Source organism: Tamandua tetradactyla, chromosome 1 (assembly GCF_023851605.1).
Source record: "Tamandua tetradactyla isolate mTamTet1 chromosome 1, mTamTet1.pri, whole genome shotgun sequence".
In the NCBI taxonomy this organism is placed as follows: Eukaryota; Metazoa; Chordata; class Mammalia; order Pilosa; family Myrmecophagidae; genus Tamandua; species Tamandua tetradactyla.
Window position 1 is genome coordinate 63,496,797 of NC_135327.1, and position 20,684 is coordinate 63,517,480.

Below are 20,684 nucleotides of genomic sequence, written 5' to 3' on the forward strand. Positions count from 1 at the left end.
CTCTGGGGTTTGTCCTATGTGGTGTGCAGAGTGAGGGCCTGTGGGGTGCCTCTTCTCTGGTCTCCCAGTCAGTTACCAGGAGCCGTTTAAAATGGGAGCTACTTTTCTAGATTGGTAGAGGTCCCAGATATCCTTTAGACTTGTACCCTGTGAAGACCTCACCATGGCAGTCTGCACATCTCCATCTCCACTGAAGAAGTCCTCCCAGTCTGGTGTCCCACACATGCATAGCAACCTGTAGCACTGAGTCAGGTCTCACTCACAGCCAAGTGCATCAAGCACCCCAAAGATCTTCTGAATCATCTCTTGGGACTCCAGGAAGCTCATGATCTTCACCCTCTGTGAGCATGGATGGGACCCTGAGAACTGAACATCTCTCTCTGGTATCTCTTCTCCCATTTCTCATGCTTCTGGCATATGTTATTGCAGATATATTTCATGAACCACCTCATGGCCACTTGCCAGCCCTGGTTATTGCCAGGATTTCCCTACAGAACAGGGAAGAAGAAGGGGTGCTGCATAGGATTGAGAAATGACAGACATAAGAAGTTAGTTAAGTGGGGTCAGGGGACTCAAGCTCATCACTTGCAAGAGCAAGAGCCCCAAATAAACTGACATCCACATATTTATTGTGTTTTTATATGGGAACTGCTTTTAGGGAGTATAATCAAAGCAAGATTTATTTTGAACATCTGTTATGCCTTCAAAGCTACAAAGTTTGGTTCCACTCCTTGTCTCAGGAGCTGTTTATTTCTTATCAGCATGTTCTTTATTCAGGTCTCTTCAGGCTCTCGAGTCAGTGTCCTTGAGAGCATTTGCTTCAGCAGTTTACTACATTAGCAGAGCACAGTGTGCCTATGTCCAGTGTCCTCAGTCATCCCTGAGAACACTAGTTTCTGAAGTTCCATACCTGAAACTGCTCAGGCAGAACGTTTATACAGTAAGGCCAGATTAAATAAGGTGCAGCCCAGGCCAGACCTCATTCCACAGATACCATGGGGCCTTGCCCCCATGGGTATTCTGACATGGCCTTGCCAACAGTCAGAGGCCTGCTTCATGTAAAACCTAACCTGGGCCCCAACAGGTTATTGCCAGAAACGGAGGCTAACCTCACCCCACAGAGCAAATTCTGCTATTCCCCAATCACATGGTTTTTCCCCATGTGGACATTTTCCCTTGAAAACAACTAGGGATAAATTGGTTCCTTCAGGATCTCCATCCCTTCTACAGCTGATGTGGGCTGAAGGTGAGGAGACAGTAAAGGTGGGCACCTGGGCTAAGCTGAGGTTCCATTCAGTGACTATTCCTGGGGCACAGCCCAGAAGCTTGGGTGGGCTGCCCCAAGGACACCAGAGGTTTCTGATGTGAGTGGGATAGGGTTGGGGAGTCTGCAGCTGAAGCAGAAGTCTTGGAGACTCCTACCTCTGGTGTTTTTAGCTTTTCTGCCCTTCTCAATGAAGGCCTGGTCAAGGCTGATCCTCTCCATAAAACAAGTGTTGCAGGGCTGATCAGTGCAGGTGGAAAGGTTGTGTGTGCAGGGGACAGGGCTGGGTTTCTCCCCCTCCAGGCCTGGCAGGAGTGTTGGCTATGCTCCAGGCCTTCCTCCCCAAATTGAACTGCCTGTATTTATGAGTGGTTTTGGATAAGGAATCTGAGGAGAGAATTGTGGCTTCACTAAATCTCCACTGCATGGCCTTGACAGACCCACTGTGTTACATGTGTTTTAGGGATGGAATGCCATTGTGTATTTAAGCAGGCAAGGGCTGGGGCTTCAGGGTGATGGTGGAACCTTCATGAACTTGTTTGATGAAACGAAGCAGCAGGTAGGTTGCCATGACCTCTTCATGCTTTTGTTCACTTTGTGATTCCTTGACCTCTTCTGCAGTCTACCTCATAGACAGCATCAGTGCTATGAGCCAGGAGTCCTGGTAATCTAGGAGGAGCTCCACATAGGGCTTTGATTCTTCTCATTGATAACCATTTATCCAGGGATCATTCCTGATATGTTATAGTGTTGCTGTCTTACAAGGGTCCTTGGTAAGACATTTTTAAATCAGGTTTACCCAGTCCATGGACAGGTACAATGGAACATAGAACTCCCCACTCATTACCAGCTTCTATAGGTCCTGGAAGCTGTATCAATGAAAGGGTAGATCCCCACTCATGATACAGAGAATGACACCAAGGTTACAGACATAGATGGCAGGTCCATCATAGAATTGCCCCAGGAAGATTTCAGGAGCAGTATAATGGAGTATGCCACACAAGATTTTCAGCATCTTGCCAATGGTAAATTTGTTGCTTAACCCCAAATCTGCACGTTTTATTTTCCCATCAGTGTAAAGCAATAATTTTCTGTCTTTAAGTTCCTGTGGGTGATATTTTGGTGGCAATACTGAAGAGCATATACCATCCATCTAACTTGGCTCAGGCTTCTTGTTCTTCCATAGGGCCTTGAGTCACTATATATTCAGAGTTCTCCTCTGTTGGCATACTCCATATTGTGATACAATGATTTGTCATTCTCAATTATTTCAACTAATTTGATTACACTGGAATATTTTAAGGTCTTCAATATGCTTACTTCTCAGGAAAGCATGTGGAGGATGGTAGAGTTATTTTCATTTTTGTGGATGATTTTTATGACTACATCTTGCCCAGTGAGGATGTGCAATGCCAGTTTCACTTTGTAAAAGCCACCCTTTCCAATGGTTCTCAGGAATTAATAGTTCCCAAAGTGGGTCTCCTACTCAGCACAAATGGTTAAGAGAGCCTGCAGCATGGCATATTTCTGCTGGGCTGGAGATCTGGTGTTCTTAGACAGACTTTCAGAGGGGAAGAAGTCATGACAAATTGGTCAAAATCACCAAGAACACAACTATTTCAAAGTCTACCAATTATCTTATAAACAATGAAATTGAATGGAAGAGAAAAAAAGAGCAGAATAAAATAAATAAAAAAGAAACAAAGATTAAATAATATTGAAAAAGGAAAAGAAGATTTTTGGAAAATGAGAAATAGAAAAGAAAAATAAAATTTTTTTAAAAGTACAAGAAAAAGAGGAAAAAATGAATAAAGAAAAAATAACCATAAGAAAAGCATAGATAAAAGAAAATGAGAGGGTTGCATGGGTGGTTCAGTGGTAGACTGCTGGCCTTCCATGCAGGAGACCCAGGTTTGATTCCTGGACCATGCGCCTAAAAGGAAATGAGAAAAATGAGTAAGGAAAAGAATAGGATCCAAAAGAACAATATGTAAAAAAGCTCAGGTTAGTCCAAGTTCCACAGATAACCAAAGACAGCTTCCTGGGTTAGCAGTCCAAGAACCTAAGATCAAGGAACTTATACAGGGGCTTGGAGTTACATAACAATGGCTCCTTGTGAAGTCATCACAAGAAATGAACACATACAGGTTATGGATCATTGATGGTGGTTTTCCTCAACTTTTCATCTCAAAAACTCTCTACACTTAAACAAAAATATTGAAATCTCAAAGAGCTCTGTGTTAAGGTGGGTTATAACTATATTTACCTTATTAATAGTTAAAACTTAGAATACTTCAGTGGCTTCTTCGTTTCTAGTTTGAAAACCTGTAATAATTATGGTTTTGAAAGAGCCCATGATGTCTACAATAAAAATATGTAATTCTTCTTACTATGAATTCTATATGATTGCTCCCAAAGTGATGCCACAATTTAAGTGACATCATGCTTTTATATGTAAATGTTCTCTTGCTTAAAGAATGATAGTGTACATTACTGGCATCTATAAAGCTGAGGAAAGATAATTATCATCACTTTTTCATTTCTTATGTTCATTTTTGCCAAGTTTCTTTCTTTCAGAGATCTCAATGATATGTCATTTTTACTATCTTTAAATGTGAGGCATGAAGCTGTGGGTCGAGAAAGAAAATCTACTTTCCCTTCTTTTAGCCAACAATCCACTGTATTTCATGTCCCTCTTATTCACCAGGAGTGATGAGGTCTGGGAGTATGACATAAACATCAATATGTCACAGAAAGGAACTGAGTAATCCTGATATGATTTATTAAAATGTCTTTGAGGTATAATATAGATATCAAAAAGTGAATAAGCCATCAGTATACAGCTTAGTGCTGTTAACAAATTGATCTCCCCTATTTATTATTCAGATCAAGTCTAACAGCACTGCTAGCACTCCCCCAAACCCCTCCAACTCTTTATCAGTCACCTTCTCCACGTGGCAACCAATATACTGTCTTTGAACAGCATAGATGAGTTGTACATTATTTTTAAATTTACATAAATAGATTCACATGGTTTTAAATATTTTGTGTCTGAATCTTTTGCTTGTTATATTCATAAGATTCACCTATATTTTTTACCTAGTTATGGTAAATGCTATAATGTAGCCCAATGGGAGAATATATCACATTTTTTAATCCATTTTATGGTTACTGGAAATTTGTGTAATTCCCACAATTGGATGATAAGTACAATGTTACAAAGATAAAAAACAGGTTACTGGAGTGATGGGGGAAGGGATGAAGGGGCAAAGAAACATGATAAATGAAGTCAGAAACAGGAATAAACAGAAAAAAATAAAGGTAATAAAACATCTAAGTATGTTTTATTATTTAACAAATAAAGAAAATAATAATATATTGATAACAGAAAAATTCATTCTTAATAGTATAATTATTAATTTTCTGTGAATGCTGGTATTGCAAGAAAAAATGTCTAAGATAAGGGCTGCTATAAATATTTTCATTCAGGTTTGTAGTGAACACATATGTTTTTCTGCTGGATATAAACTTAGAAATGGAACCACTTTATTTTTCGATGTAAAGATTTTTTGTTTTAGTTGATACTGTGGTTTGTACCAATTCCTAAACCCAACAGTGCATTAGAGTCTTATTTCCATTCTACCACCTAGAAATGCCTACTCTAACATTTTCTAATTTCTTTAATTAAAATAATTTCAAATTTACAGGAATGTTACAAAAATATAACAACCTCCTTACAGAGAATTCCAATATACTCTCATCTCCCCATATGCTCAGACCCAGTAATGTTAACATTTTACCAAATTGGTCATATCACTTGACCTGTTTATCATTTATCTATTCATCCATCTGTCTGATGTATCTATCATTTTTCTGAACAAATGGATGTACATTGTATACAACATGCTGCTTTGATACTTAATGCTACCATATACATTTCCTGACAAGAAGGAAATTTGTTATATAACCACCTTAAAAGCACTTGTCCTGTTCATAGAATTAACATTGATATAAAGTTCACAGTCTAAATTTCAATTTCCTCTTATTTCTCAATAAGGTACTTTGAACCTTTCTCCTCCTGTAACAAGTCCTGCCCAGAATCACATATTTCACTTGTCAATGTCTCCTTAATTTCTCTGTCTTGTTTTCCTTTTACTTGTGGGACCACAGATAAAACACAAACTTTCCCATTTCAACCACTCCCAAGCATATCATTCACAAGGATTGATCACATTCACAATGCTGCAGTACCCTAACCACCATCAATTTCTCAAGTTTTCCTATGTTCCCAGCAGAAACACCACACCCATTACATACAAAAGCTCCATTCCCTCTTTATACCACCCCTGGAAACCTGTGCTCTAATTTCTGTCTCTAAGAACTTGCATATTCTCAGATATTTTCTTCAAAGTTATCATAGAGCTTAAATTTAAAATCCTAAATCTATTACAATCTCATTTACTTTGACACCAAATAAATTCCAGTACCATACACAAACCATGTTCTTACAACTATCCATCTCCCCATCTTTACATAGTTGTTGTCATAATTATGTGTTTATACATTAGGAGAGCCAAACTATGGATTTATCATAATATGTTATGCATTTGTATGTTAGGACCTGTAGGAAATAAAAATAGAAGTCACAAACCAAAAATACAATAGTATTGGAGTTTATATTTTCCCATGTCATTACTCTTATGGACTTTTTATTTCTTCATGCAGATTCACTATACTGTCCATTGTTCTTTCCTTTCTACATACTAAATTAATTTAAATTCTCTTGTAGGGATTGGTCTAGTGGCAATGAACTCCCCCAGTTTTTGTTTGTCTAGGAATGTGCTTATCCCTTCCTCACTTTTGAAAGACAATTTTGCCAGATATAAAATTCTTAGTTGGCATTTATTTTTGCTTTAATCACCTTAAATATGTCATCTCACTGCCTACCTGCCTCCAGATTTTCTGATGAGGAATAAGAAGTTAATCTTATTAACACTACCTTGTACATGACAAGTTGCTTCCCTCTTGCAGTTGTCAGAATTCTCTTTATAGTTTGCATATGACAGTTTGATTTTAATATGGCACGGAATGAGTCTGTCTTATTTATCCTGTTTGAAGTTTACTGAGCATCTTGGATGTTTATATAAGTATCTTTTGTTAAATTTAGGATGTTTTGAGCCATTATTTCTTCAAATATTCTCTCTGCACCTTTCCCTTTCTTCTCCTACCTAGGTTTTCCAGTGTTAATACTGGTACAAATGATGGTGTTCCACAGATTCCTCAGGCCCTGATCACTTTTTTTCTCATTCTTTCCTCTTTTTGTTCCTCAGACGGAATGACTTAAATGATTTTATCTTTAAATTCTCTGTTTCTTTCTTCTGCTAGCTCCAATCTGCTGCTCAACTCCTCTGGGGAATTTTTTATTTCTGTTAATGTAGTCTTCAGCTCTATTTGTCTCCTTTTAATTATTTTCACCATTTTAATGATATACACTTTGTAATCACCTATCATTTTCCTGATTTCCTTTAGATCTCATCTATGTCTCTTTCAGTTCTTTGAACATATTTAGGAACTTTTTTTAAAAAAAGTCTTTGGTATGTTCCAGGGTAGGTACTCTTCATTGACAGTTTCTACTGAATTATAAACTTATCATTTGTATGGGCCATCACTTCATGTTTCATTGTATATTTTCTTATCTTTTGTTGAAAGATAGAAACTTTGTTATTTTATTGTACTATTACTGTTATTTAGACTCTCTGTGGTCTGTTCCTTAAGCTTGTAGATAGCTACTGTTATGGCAGAGCTTTCCTTGAATGCCAGGAAATAAAAAAAAAGGGAAAGAAAAACTACACCTTTCCCAGTCTTGCAGATTGAACTGTGTGGACACTGTCCTTCAGTGTTTATCCAATCAAGCTAGAGAATAGCTTGAGGACAAAAGCCTAAGGACCTCCCTGGTCCTTTATGTGCATGTTTCTTGTGTTAGGGATGTATATGTGGTTCATCAGAATTCCCCTGTTTACAGGGATATGAATATCCCCTGTTCCCTAGTAAACAGTTTCCCCATGCCAGCAACTTCTTGCCTGAGGCAACCACAGTCTGACTGTAGGAATGCTCTGTAAGCTCTCTTCTATACATGGGGAAAGATCTTGGATGGCGAGCCTCTTGACAAGTGTCCTAAGTCCTTCAGGTCACTGCTAAGCAGATGACAGATACATTCTCCCAATATGTGCAGAAGTGTTCCTCTGCTTCCTCCAGAACTGAGACCAGGGATATGCACTGGAGTATGGACCAGCTCTGTGCTAGGCTGGTGAACCATGGGGGTGGCCTGCTTGGGCATCGGGAGATACTACCACTTTTAATTTTTCAGTACTAAGATACAGGAGCTTCCTTAGTCAAGGTTCTTGTAACTTACAGAAACAAGAAAAGGAAATAGACTATAATGATACAGGTATGTCTCCTGGGGCCCACAGAAATGCAGCTCATTCTTAAAAGACTTGAGCCATGGAGATTAGAGAGCTCTCTCTTTTTTTACTTTTTCTCTCATAATAAACCATAGAAGTGGTTTCTAATCTCTGCTCATCTGAAAATAAACATTTTTGTTCTCTCTACCAAAATTATTAGCTTTCTCTACACAATTCTCTACCCACTTGATGGGTGAGACATGGCCACCCCTGCAATATCCTTAATGTTATCGCAGAACAAGCAAATATCTCATGTCATGTTCTGTCTCTAGTTCTGGCTATACTATCAATAAAAGAAGAAAACAAGGCAAAACAAACAAAAAAAACAAGAACATCTGACCCAGTCTGAAATTTTTGTGTATGAGAGAAGGAATCTGATTAGGCAAATTTAGGATAACAGCCCACACTGGGTTTAAACAATTATGACCTGGGAACAGGGCCATGGAAACAAACATGACTTCCAGGGCCCATTCCTGTGGGATGTGCGGTTCAAAGTTCTTTGGATCTACTTCCTGGGAGATCTTATATTTTTGTTGTATCTTCCTTTGTCACTTCTGACATGGGTCTTGGGGATGATGCCCTCCATTGGGCTGCCCCACTCTCCAGACCAATTCCTGCCTTCAGTTGGGGTTGGGCCCCCGTGTTTTAGACCAGGCTCATGTTTTCCTCAGCAGTGCTGCACAACTCTAAAAAATCCAGCGGCCTGTCATCTATGTGCTTCCAGATATTTCTATGAACCAGTAACCACACCTAGAGTTCTCTTTGAGCAACTTATATATTTTCCTTTGCTTTCTTGCTCCAAATTCCCTCAAATTCCCTTTAATGGCAAAGATCTTGATTTAAATAATATTAATTCTCTTAACTTCTAAAAATATTTAAAGGCTTCACCCTCGATGTGAACTTTGCGCTGAAGTATTTTAATCGACTGATAAATGTCCCTATGTGCACCCCAGGCATTTAGGGAAACTTCGGCTCAAAGGCATTTTTAAAAGCATCATTTCAGATTCTGGATCTAAAAGCAATTTGTTTTTTCTTACAAGTTTGTAAGGCTTCAGATTCCTGAATTATCTCTACTCTGTTTCACCTTTACATGCTAACAGGCCATTTCTTTCCTGAACATCTTTCTCCCTCCCTCCCCTTAAAAAAACAACAACATCCACATATAACACTAATGTTGTATTTTCCAACATCTTTCTTTTCAGCCACAAGTTCGATAGGCAAATGATCTGCCTGCCAAGTAATCACAAGCCACAAGCAACACCCTTAGCAAATATTTTGCCTTCTTTCCAACCTCCTATATTTGTTTCCTTGCTGCCCACCACCTAACTGTTACAACAATATTTTATGTTTTAGTTTTAGCAGCGGTGCACTACTGGTGCAAATTTTTATATTGGTCAACATAGATATTTCTACATTGCAATAAAAAATTATCTTTGCAATCACAGTGGTCTTAATACAATAAAGGTTATTCCTGTTCACACAAGATCTGAGGTGTTAGATGAGTCTCCAGTGCACTTGCTCTCTATGAGGTGACTCAGGTATTGACATGGTATCCTTCCTTGGATCTGCCTCTCAACTCCTGTCTTCATAGATTGGCTGATATGAGTGCAGGATTACATGGAAAATTCACACCTGTTTGTTGAAAGTTCACCAAGAAGTTAGACACATCACTTCTGCTCAAATTCCATTTTTCAGAATTGGTCTTACAAGGTACTTAGCTACAAAGAGACTGAAAATTTAAGTGTAAATTAATAACTGATGCACAATAAATGCCTCTTTCACAGTCAATGGAGAGCTGGTGCGGAGATAGTAGAGCTTAAAGATCAAAGTCACATGCATAATGGACTCAGTGCAGGAAGGACATATGTGCTGGAGAGTTGCCAACCTGCACCAGAACATGCATGTTTGAAAAACAATATTCTGTTGAATTAACCTACCACTTTTAAGATGCCTTCTCTTTCAGTTTGATAAAGCTGCCAGAATGCAACATACCAGAAATGGGTTGGATTTTACAGTGGGAATTTATTTGCCTACAAATTTACACTTTCAAGGCCATGAAAGTATCCCAACTAAGGCATCAATAGGATACTTTTTCTGAAAAAGGGCCACCAACAGTTGGAACACCTCTGTCACATGGGAAAATACATGGCTGGTTTCTGCTGGTCCTTCTCTCCTGGGTTCCATTGCTTTCAGTTTCTGGCTTTAGTGGTTTCCTCTCTCAGCTCTTCTGGGGGCTGTTTTTCTGTAAGACCTCTTAATTTCATATCTCTTTAAGGACTCCAGTAACAGGATTAAGACCCACTTTGAATGGGCTAGATCACATCTCAACAGATATAATCTAAAAGGTCCCACCCACAATAGGTCTACATCCACAGAAATGGATTAAAACAATCACTTTTGGGGGGTAAATAACAGCTTCAAACTAACACAACATCTTTTTGATTCAGCACTTATTCTATTCTTACAATTCTTTAACTGTTTTTGGAATTTTGAGAAATGTTTCTGTCAATTATTGTTGGTTGCTCTAAATTTCTGGGGGGAATGGAACCTTGGAGCCTCTCACTCTGCCATCTTGACTGGGGAGGAGAACTGCCTTTTAAATGTTAATCTGTGGGTTAGTGACACTGGGATTTTAATTTTCACTTTTATTGTGCCTAAGTACATAGCATTTTTTCATATGTTTATTGGCCATTTCCTGTCTTGCAAAATTCCTGTTGAAGTCTTTGGACCATTTTTTTGTGCATTTTCTTTGATTTCTAGGAATTATTTTTATATTTCAGATATGATTACTTTGTTGGATGTAACCCAGCATGTATTTGCTCTCCTCCCTGTTCATCCCTGTTAAACTCCCAATGCCCTCTCATGCTATTTCCTCCATTTCTCATTTCTTTCTAACCATTGGACTCTATGTTTCCTGAACATAGTAGAAATATTTCTATCTCTGAGATCCTTACTATCTGTGATTTGTAACTACAAAATTCTATGCAGAGATTCACAAAACTCCCTCCATTACTTTATTCATACATTCATGCCATTGTCACCTTCTTTGTGAGCCTTCCCTGGTCTCCCTATTTGCTCTTGCAATATCCCTTGCACATCCTACCTGCTGTCTCTCTCCATTGCTTTTTTATTTTTAAACACTGTATTAGAGAAAACTTGAAATATACACAAAATTAGAAACATGGTATAGATATTTCCAAGAAGATGGCAGAATAGGAGAGGCTGAGTTCACCCTGCTCCAAGCAACAGTGAGAAAGGACTGAAAATGCCCAAATAGCTGTTCTGGGGAATAAGTGATGAGAGAGGGAGACCCTGAATGAAAAAGTGGAGAAATTGAAACAGAGAGAATAGGGTGAGTGAGCTTTGCTACGATTTCAACCTGGACCAGTGGTTGGCTAGGGACATTTTCCCTCACAGCTCAGCAAAAAGGGGTTTCCAGGTGGGGTGGGGGGAGTTGGAAGCTAACAGGCTTGCTTTCTTTGCACACAAAGACAAATTAGCCAGGGTACAGTGTCTACTTCCCACCCCTGAGACTAGATGCTACAGGTATGTGGTTTATTTTGGCAGAGATTACAGGGCCTTCCAGCATGGAAAATGGAGAAATGCAGAGAGTCACCTGTCTGACAACTATCTAGAGAGAGAGAATTGTTTTGGGTTATGATATCGCTCCCCTTCCCCCATGAAGGCCAGTAGATTTCAGGTGTTCACAGACAAAGAGATGAGGCTGATAAACCCAGCCAAACTGTGCACCATGACCACCCAACAGACATTTCTGGATTTGTTATGGGTAAGGGAGGTGAAAATACTCAGTACCACAGCTCAGGATCAGTTTGTAGGCCACCAGAACCATCAGCCATGCAAGCAGCGGGTCCTGGCTGGAATTACATTATATTTCTAATTCGTTTAGCCAGCACCTGTAGCTGGGACAGATGAGCTTGAGGGGAAGAGGTAGCTCAAGAGTGCCATCTGTAGGAATGAAGTAGACAGTGCAGTTTGGCAAACTGTCTATCTGCCTAGCTCTCAATTGAGCTTTAAGGAGAAGTGCAATCCCCACATAAGATACAGGACTTGGTTTGTGGAGGAAGGACAGACAAACTAAGACCAAAAGAACACTTTAAATGCAAATCTAAATGCAAAACCTAGATGCAGAAGGAAGTTAACTTACAACATAACCTTAAGATATTTAGATTCCCTATGTGCAACAGAAAATCATGAAGCACATTAAATAACTAGAGAGGATAAAGAATTTGGAACAACTACTCAAGGATATTCATAATGACATAAAAGATATTAAATATACTAGAAGAGCGTAAAGAATAATTGAAAGAATAAATAGAAAAATAGCATATCTCATGGAAATGAAAGATACCTTGACAAAATTAAATTTAAACCAGGGACACATAACAGCATATTTGAAGAGACAGAAGAGAGAATAAGTGAATTGGAAGACAGGAAATTCAAGTTGAATGCACAAAACAGGAAATGGCAAGAACAATGGAAAAAGTGGAACTAGATCTCAGGAAAATAATAGATAACAAGAAACCCACAAACATATGAATTATTATGTCCGAGAAGGAGAAAAGAGCAAAGGGATAGGAAGGCTAGTTGAAGAGATAAAGAAGGAAAACTTCTTAACTATTTTTTTTATTAATTAACGGAAAAAAAGAAATTAATCCAACATTTAGAAATCATACCATTCTACATATGCAATCAGTAATTCTTAACATCATCACATAGATGCATGATCATCGTTTCTTAGTACATTTGCATCGGTTTAGAAGAACTAGGAACACAACAGAAAAAGATATAGAATGTTAATATAGAGAAAAAAAATAAAAGTAATAATAATAGTAAAAAAAAAAAACCTATACTTCAGATGCAGCTTCATTCAGTGTTTTAACATGATTACTTTACAATTAGGTATTATTATGCTGTCCATTTTTGAGTTTTTGTATCTAGTCCTGTTGCACAGTCTGTATCCCTTCAGCTCCAATTACCCATTATCTTACCCTGTTTCTAACTCCTGCTGGACTCTGTTACCAATGACATATTCCAAGTTTATTCACGAATGTCGGTTCACATCCGTGGGACCATACAGTGTTTGTCCTTTAATTTTTGGCTAGACTCACTCAGCATAATGTTCTCTAGGTCCATCCATGTTATTACATGTTTCATAAGTTTATTGTGTCTTAAAGCTGCATAATATTCCATGGTATGTATATACCACAGTTTGTTTAGCCACTCATCCGCTGATGGACATTTTGGCTGTTTCCATCTCTTTGCAATTGTAAATAACGCTGCTATAAACATTGGTGTGCAAATGTCCGTTTGTGTCTTTGCCCTTAAGTCCTTTGAGTAGATACCCAGCAATGGTATTGCTGGGTCGTATGGCAATTCTATATTCAGCTTTTTGAGGAACCGCCAAACTGCCTTCCACAGTGGTTGCACCATTTGACATTCCCACCAACAGTGGATAAGTGTACCTATTTCTCCGCATCCTCTCCAGCACTTGTCATTTTCTGTTTTGTTGATAATGGCCATTCTGATGGGTGTGAGATGATATCTCATTGTGGTTTTGATTTGCATTTCTCTAATGGCCAGGGACATTGAGCATCTCTTCATGTGCCTTTTGGCCATTTGTATTTCCTCTTCTGATAGGTGTCTGTTCAAGTCTTTTTCCCATTTTGTAATTGGGTTGGCTGTCTTTTTGTTGTTGTTGAGTTGAACAATCTCTTTATAAATTCTGGATACTAGACCTTTATCTGATATGTCATTTCCAAATATTGTCTCCCATTGTGTAGGATGTCTTTCTACTTTCTTGATGAAGTTCTTTGATGCACAAAAGTGTTTAATTTTGAGGAGCTCCCATTTATTTATTTCCTTCTTCAGTGCTCTTGCTTTAGGTTTAAGGTCCATAAAACTGCCTCCAATTGTAAGTTTCATAAGATATCTCCCGACATTTTCCTCTAACTGTTTTATGGTCTTAGACCTAATGTTTAGATCTTTGATCCATTTTGAGTTAACTTTTGTATAGGGTGTGAGATATGGGTCTTCTTTCATTCTTTTGCATATGGATATCCAGTTCTCTAGGCACCATTTATTGAAGAGACTGTCCTGTCCCAGGTGAGTTGGCTTGACTGCCTTATCAAAGATCAAATGTCCATAGATAAGAGGGTCTATATCTGAGCACTCTATTCGATTCCATTGGTCGATATATCTATCTTTATGCCAATACCATGCTGTTTGACCACTGTAGCTTCATAATATGCCTTAAAGTCCGGCAGCGCGAGACCTCCAGCTTCGTTTTTTTTCCTCAAGATGTTTTTAGCAATTCGGGGCACCCTGTCTTTCCAGAAAAATTTGCTTATTGGTTTTTCTAATTCTGAAAAATAAGTTGTTGGGATTTTGATTGGTATTGCATTGAATCTGTAAATCAATTTAGGTAGGATTGACATCTTAACTATATTTAGTCTTCCAATCCATGAACACGGTATGCCCTTCCATCTATTTAGGTCTTCTGTGATTTCTTTTAACAGTTTTTTGTAGTTTTCTTTATATAGGTCTTTTGTCTCTTTAGTTAAATTTATTCCTAAGTACTTTATTCTTTTAGTTGCAATTGTAAATGGAATTCGTTTCTTGATTCCCCCCTCAGCTTGTTCATTGCTAGTGTATAGAAACGCTACAGATTTTTGAATGTTGATCTTGTAACCTGCTACTTTGCTGTACTCATTTATTAGCTCTAGTAGTTTTGTTGTGGATTTTTCCAGGTTTTTGACGTATAGTATCATATCATCTGCAAAAAGTGATAGTTTTAATTCTTCCTTTCCAATTTTGATGCATTGTATTTCTTTTTCTTGTCTAATGCTCTGGCTAGAACCTCCAACATGATGTTGAATAATAGTGGTGATAATGGACATCCTTGTCTTGTTCCTGATCTTAGAGGGAAAGTTTTCAATTTTTCCCCATTGAGGATGATATTAGCTGTGGGTTTTCTATATATTCCCTTTATCATTTTAAGGAAGTTCCCTTGTATTCCTATCCTTTGAAGTGTTTTCAACAGGAAAGGATGTTGAATCTTGTAAAATGCCTTCTATGCATCAATTGAGATGATCATGTGATTTTTCTGCTTTGATTTGTTGATATGGTGTATTACATTAATTGATTTTCTTATGTTGTACCATCCTTGCATACCTGGGATGAATCCTACTTGGTCATGATGTATAATTCTTTTAATGTGTTGTTGGATTCGATTTGCTAGAATTTTGTTGAGGATTTTTGCATCTATATTCATTAGAGAGATTGGTCTGTAGTTTTCTTTTTTTGTATTATCTTTGCCTGGTTTTGGTATGAGGGTGATGTTGGCTTCATAGAATGAATTAGGTAGCTTTCCCTCCACTTCGATTTTTTTGAAGAGTTTGAGGAGAGTTGGTACTAATTCTTTCTGGAATGCTTGGTAGAATTCACATGTGAAGCCGTCTGGTCCTGGACTTTTCTTTTGGGGAAGCTTTTGAATGATGTTCAATTTCTTTACTTGTGATTGGTTTGTTGAGGTCATCTAGTTCTTCTTGAGTCAAAGTTGGTTGTTCATGCCTTTCTAGGAACTTGTCCATTTCATCTACATTGTTGTATTTATTAGCGTAAAGTTGTTCATAGTATCCTGTTATTACCTCCTTTATTTCTGTGAGGTCAGTGGTTATGTCTCCTCTTCCATTTCTGATCTTATTTATTTGCGTCCTCTCTCTTCTTCTTTTCGTCAATCTTGCTAAGGGCCCATCAATCTTATTGATTTTCTCATAGAACCAACTTCTGGTCTTATTGATTTTCTCTATTGTTTTCATGTTCTCAATTTCATTTATTTCTGCTCTAATCTTTGTTATGTCTTTCCTTTTGCTTGCTTTGGGGTTAGTTTGCGGTTCTTTCCCCAGTTCTTCCAAGTGGACAGTCAATTCCTGCATTTTTGCCTTTTCTTCTTTTCTGATATAGGCATTTAGGGCAATAAATTTCCCTCTTAGCACTGCCTTTGCTGCGTCCCATAGGTTTTGATATGTTGTGTTTTCATTTTCAGTCGCCTTGAGATATTTACTAATTTCTCTTGTAATTTCTTCCTTGACCCACTGGTTGTTTAAGAGTGTGTTGTTGAGCCTCCACGTATTTGTGAATTTTCTGGCACTCTGCCTATTATTGATTTCCAACTTCATTCCTTTATGATCCGAGAAAGTGTTGTGTATGATTTCAATCTTTTTAAATTTGTTGAGACTTGCTTTGTGACCCAGCATATGGTCTATCTTTGAGAATGATCCATGACCACTTGAGAAAAAGGTGTATCCTGCTGTTGTGCGGTGTAATGTCCTATAAATGTCTGTTAAGTCTAGCTCATTTATGGTAATATTCCAATTCTCTATTTCTTTATTGATCCTCTGTCTAGATGTTCTGTCCATTGATGAGAGTGGGGAATTGAAGTCTCCAACTATTATGGTAGATGTGTATATTTCCCTTTTCAGTATTTGCAGTGTATTCCTCATGTATTTTGGGGCATTCTGGTTCAGTGCATAAATATTTATGATTGTTATGTCTTCTTGTTGAATTTTTCCTTTTATTAGTAGATAGTATCCTTCTTTGTTTCTTTTAACTGTTTTACATTTGAAGTCTAATTTGTTGGATATTAGTATAGCTACTCCTGCTCTTTTCTGGTTGTTATATTTGCATGAAATATCTTTTCCCAACCTTTCACTTTCAACCTATGTTTATCTTTGGGTCTAAGAAGTGTTTCCTGTAGACAGCATATAGAAGGATCCTGTTTTTTAATCCATTCTGCCAGTCTATGTCTTTTGATCGGGGAATTCAGTCCATTAATATTTAGTGTTATTACTGTTTGGGTAATGTTTTCCTCTACCATTTTGCCTTTTGTATTATATATATATCATATCTGATTTTCCTTCTTTCTACACTCTTCTCCATACCTCTCTCTTCTGTCTTTTCGTATCTGACTCTAGTGCTCCCTTTAGTATTTCTTGCCGAGCTGGTCTCTTGGTCACAAATTCTCTGCGTGACTCTTTGTCTGAAAATGTTTTAATTTCTCCCTCATTTTTGAAGTACAAATTTGCTGGATATAGAAGTCTTGGTTGGCAGTTTTTCTCTTTCAGTAATTTAAATATATCATCCCACTGTCTTTTAGCTTCCATGGTTTCTGCTGAGAAATCTACACATAGTCTTATTGGGTTTCCCTTGCATGTGATGGATTGTTTTTCTCTTGCTGCTTTCAAGATCCTCTCTTTCTCTTTGACCTCTGACATTCTAACTAGTAAGTGTCTTGGAGAATGCCTATTTCGGTCTATTCTCTTTGGGGTGCACTGCACTTCTTGGATCTGTAATTTTAGGTCTTTCATAAGAGTTGGGAAATTTTCAGTGATAATTTCTTCCATTAGTTTTTCTCCTCCTTTTCCCTTCTCTTCTCCTTCTGGGACACCCACAACATGTATATTTGTGCACTTCATATTATCATTCAATTCCCTGAGCCTCTGCTCAAATTTTTCCATTCTTTTCCCGATAGTTTCTGTTTCTTTTTGGAATTCAGATGTTCCATCCTCCAGTTCACTAATTCTAGCCTCTGTCTCTTTAAATCTACCATTGTAGGTTTCCATTGTTTTTTTCATCTCTTCTACTGTGTCTTTCAATCCCATAAGTTCTGTGATTTGTTTTTTCAGACTTTTCATTTCTTCTTTTTGTTGATCCCATGCCTTCTTCATGTCCTCCCTCAATTTATTGATTTGGTTTTTGAAGAGGTTTTCCATTTCTGTTCATATATTCAGAATTAGTTGTCTCAGCTCCTGTATCTCATTTGAGCTATTGGTTTGTTCCTTTGACTGGGCCATATCTTCAATTTTCCTGGTGTGATTTATTATTTTTTGCTGGCATGTGGGCATTTAATCAGATTTCCCTGAGTGTGCGACCCAGCAGGTTGAAAGACTTTCCTGTGAAGTCTCTGGGCTCTGTTTTTCTTATCCTGCCCAGTATGTGGTGCTTGTCTGTCTGCGGGTCCCACCAGCAAAAGATGTTGTGGCTCCTTTAACTTTGGCAGACTCTCGCTGCTGGGTGTGTGGTGGAGACAGAGGAAAGGTTGTAGATTGGTTTTAATGGCTTCAAATTGTGAAGTCCTGGGATCTGAATTCCTTGAGAGAGGGATTCCACCTGAGTTGCGTTTCACCCCTCCCGCGGGTAAGTTTCACGTGGTAGAGAGCCCTGAAAGCAGCCTGTTTCTGTGTTCAGGGCAGTTGCAACCTGTGTAATCCCAGCACTGAGCCAAGAGGCAATGAAGCCTCCATAGAAACAGCCACAGAAGGCTCTGTTTTGCCCCCTTTCCTCTTTTTCAGTTAGCCCTATCGGCAACTTCCGCCTTGATCAGTTTCGCCTGAGCTGAGGGCCTATTTTTAGTAGTCAGAAGTTGTTCATTAATGCCACTATTGGTGTTAGGTTGGGCTCAGTCTCTACTACTGTTGGGGACTCTTTCCTTTCCCTCTGGGATGTCGCCTGTGGGGGAGGGTCACCAGCCACCGCGGCTTGGGGAACCGCTGTTCCGAGGCTCCCAGCCAGCCCGGAAAGCTGCACATGGGGGAGGGGCACCGGCCGCCGTGGCTTGGGGAACCACTGATCCAAAGCTCCCAGCCAGCCCGGGAAGCCGTGTGTGGGAGGGCCGCCACAGCTTGGGGAACCGCTGTTCCGAGGTTCCCAGCTGGCCCAGGAAGCCGTGTGTTTGGAAGAGGCTCTGGTCGCTGGCCACCGCGGCTTGGGGAACCACTGATCCCAGGCTCCCAGCTGGCCCGGGAAGCCGCGTGTGGGGGAGGGGTGCCAGCTGCCGCGGCTTGGGTCACCGCTGATCCAAAGCTCCCAGCCGGCCCGGGAAGGAGGGAGGGAGGGGCTCCGGCCACCGGCCGCGAGCTGCCGTGGCCTGGGGAAGCGCACGCCTTTCAGGGACCTCACCGCAGCAGAGTCTCTTAGCCAGTCCAGCCATTCCAGAATGGGGTACGCTGTGTGTCTGGTCTCTGTCGTGGCTCCAGGAGCTGTTCTGTACTGTTTCTAGTTCTTTAGTAGTTGTTCTGGGGAAGGAACTAAGACCCACGCGCCTTAATAAGCCGCCATCTTCTCCGGAAGCCACCAGACTTGTTTTAATTGGGACATTTTCTCGGCCTTAAAACTGTCAACTAGCAATGTATTAAATTCCCCTTTTTAAAAGCTGTTCTGTTTCTGGTACATTGCATCCCAACAGCTAGCAAAGTAGAACTGTGTTCCAGTAGCCATGTTTCTTGAAAATGATTGTATAATGATATAGCTTTTACAATGTGACTGTGTGGTTGTGAAAAAAAAATTATCTACAACAAATGCACAATTATAGCTTAAAAAATTAAAATTATAGATAAAAAAGAGAGAGAGAGAGAGAGACTCATCTTACGGTGATGCAACAGTGCCTCAGTGGCAAAATTCTCACCTGCCATGCCAGAGACCCAGGTTCAATTCCTGGAGTCTGCCCACGCCAAAAAAAAAAGAAAAAAAAAGACCCATCTTAAACTTAAGGACATAATTAGATTGAAATTAAAGGATGAAAAAAAGTTTTATGCAAGCTCTAACCAAAATAAAGCTGGGGTAGCTATATTATTGTCATATAAAATAGAATTTAAATGTAAAGATGTCATAAGAGACATGGACACTATATATTAATAAAAAGGACAATTCACCAAGAAGAAATAACAAGCAGAATTGTTTATGTCTTCAGTCAATGAGCTCCAAAGTACATGAGGAAAATATGGCTAAATTGAAGGGAACAATTAATATTTCAACAGTAATAGTGGGAGATTTCAATACACCATTCTGCTCTATTGATTGAACAACCAGAATCAATATGAAAACAGAAAATTTAAAGAATGTGATAAATGAATTAGACCTAACTTATATGTAGATGTCATTTACACTCTAAAATACCAGGAGACACAGTCTCCTCTAGTGCTTATGGAACATTTTCCAGGATAGATCATATGCAGGGACACAAATGAGGTCTTTATAAATATAATAATATGGAAATTATTCAAAACACATTCTCTGTCCAAGATGGAATTAAGTCGGAAATTAATCACCAAAGAACCAGAGATTTTACAAATATAGAGATTAAACAACATGCTTCTAAACAACCAGTGGGTCAAAGGAGAAATTGTTAGAGAAATTAGTAAATACCTGGAGATGACTGAAGATGAAAATACAATATATCAGAACATGGGGGATGCAGTAATGGCAGTACTGACAGGGAAATTTACAGCCCTAAATGCCTACTTTAAAAAAGAAGAACAAACAAAAGTAGGGGACCTAACAGCTCACCTGTAGACACTAGGTAAAGAATAGCAAACTAACCCCAAGGTAAGTAGAAGAGAAATAACAAAGACTAAAGCAGAAATAGATGAACGGGAGGAAAAAAACAATAGAAAGAATCAATAAAACTAAAAGTTGGTTATTTGAGAAAATCAGTAAAATTGATGGCCCTCTAGCTAGATTGACTTAGAAAAAAAAGAGAGAATCCAAATAAACAAAAGTAGAAATAAGAAGGGAGTCATTAATATGGATACTGAAGAAATAAAAATATCATAAGAGGATAATATGAACAACTATATATGAGCAAACCAGATAACTGAGATAAAATGGACTAATTTCTAGAAACATATGAAGTACCAATACAGTCTCAAGAAGAATTAGGAGATCTTGAATAACCAATTACAACTGAAGAGATTCAATTAGTTAACAAATATCAGCCTAGAAAGAAAAGTTCAGGATTGGACAGCTTCACACAGAAATTTTATCAAACATTACAAAAAGAACTAACACCAGTTCTGCTCAAACTCCTTCAGTTTGAGGGAAAAGGATCATTAACACATTTTGTAAAGCTAATATCACTTAAATCCAATGATACATTAAAAGAA

General features: G+C 38.6%; 1 long non-coding RNA gene across 1 annotated transcript in view; it reads left to right on the top strand.

Annotated features, from left to right (window-relative positions):
* Positions 1–3,377: 3,377 nt before the first annotated feature.
* The window catches only part of LOC143648172 (uncharacterized), a 28,899-nt gene continuing 11,592 nt past the window's right edge, over positions 3,378–20,684 (top strand). Inside the window, exon 1 of the long non-coding RNA XR_013158421.1 lies at positions 3,378–3,509. This is a non-coding gene — a long non-coding RNA (uncharacterized LOC143648172). The remainder of the gene's footprint in view (positions 3,510–20,684) is intronic.